The sequence below is a fragment of the Austrofundulus limnaeus genome, unplaced genomic scaffold, assembly GCF_001266775.1.
Source record: "Austrofundulus limnaeus strain Quisiro unplaced genomic scaffold, Austrofundulus_limnaeus-1.0 Scaffold851, whole genome shotgun sequence".
In the NCBI taxonomy this organism is placed as follows: domain Eukaryota; kingdom Metazoa; phylum Chordata; class Actinopteri; order Cyprinodontiformes; family Rivulidae; genus Austrofundulus; species Austrofundulus limnaeus.
The window spans coordinates 135947-137145 of record NW_013953253.1 but is presented as its reverse complement, the minus strand read 5'-3'; the positions used below and the strand labels follow the sequence as shown (position 1 = coordinate 137145).

The following is a 1199-nucleotide window of genomic DNA, read 5'->3' as shown; positions in this document are numbered from 1 at the left end:
TATTACACCCCTAAAGGTTGTTTCACTGTGGAAGGGGTGTGTACAGCAGGGTGGCCAATGGGGTGGCCAAAGATTTATCTGTGGTGGCCCTGGTCAAAATCATAAAGTGGACTTATTAATATTAAAATAATGTTATGTTTTTGAAACTAACTGAAAATGCATGTGTTCTATATTCTGTACATACGATGCTTTTAACTTTACAATCTACCATATTTCCGTTTTTCTACCTCACCAGTTTGTGAAAATGCTTTCAGTTGTAAAAACGGGATTTTCTGACATTTGCTGTTTTCTGCTCCAGCTAAAGTGAGATATTTTCCTCATCAAGGCACATTTTTCCACATGACTTACGTCAGTTATCTCTCTGTCATTTCTGACAAGCTCTCTGTTGGTATTTACAACAAACTCTGCTGTTTCAATGTTGCACATTAATGCATGAAACCCTGTATTTAAAACTTACTATTCTTAACCAATACGTTGCAGGATCACCCCCCCCCCCCGCTCTTGGACATTTCTGGGTGGTGTTTGCATGTTCTCTCCATGCACCCACCTGTTTTCAATACCTGCTTTTCCATTCTGTGTTCTGGGAGTCTGGTGCCTCACTGTAGGAGGGGACACCGCGGACAGGTCACAAGTCCATCACAGACACACATAAAGACAAACAACCATTCACATTCTCAACTAGGAACAAGTTTTTGGTCTGTGGGAGGAAGCCTGCTGTTTGTAAAGTTACACAGTCAAAAATTACCACCAATATTTTTGTTTTATTTAGCCTTTTATAAGAAAAAGAGAACTGATTTATTTTCCAAAGTCAGTTTTCACCATATGATTCATACATTTATAAATGTCATAGTTTATAAACTAAATATTTAACTTGTGACTTAAATATTTAGTTTTGAGCTAAATATTTAGCTTGAAACTTATATATTTAGCTAGCTACTTAAATACTTAAATATTTAGACACCTTAAATATTTAGCTAACAAGTTAAATATTTAACTAGCCACCTAAATATTTAGGTTGCAACCTAAATATTTAGGTAGCTAGCGAAATATTTAAGTTGCAAGGTAAAAATTTAGCTCAAAACTAAATATTTAAGTCACAAGTTAAATATTTAGCTTGTTAACTAAATATTTAATTTGTAAGTTAAATATTTAGTTTATAAACTATGACATTTATAAATGTATGAATCATATGGTGAAAA

At 33.9% G+C, this 1199-nt stretch overlaps 1 protein-coding gene across 5 annotated transcripts in view; it reads right to left on the bottom strand.

Annotated features, from left to right (window-relative positions):
* Nucleotides 1–1199, bottom strand: part of LOC106532917 (ephrin-A3) — a gene marked incomplete at its 3' end in the record, with an annotated part of 86342 nt that overhangs the window by 8659 nt on the left and 76484 nt on the right. Inside the window, 1 exon segment of one of the 5 annotated variants that reach the window (XM_014029088.1) lies at nt 548–696. 5 annotated transcript variants of the gene reach the window in all.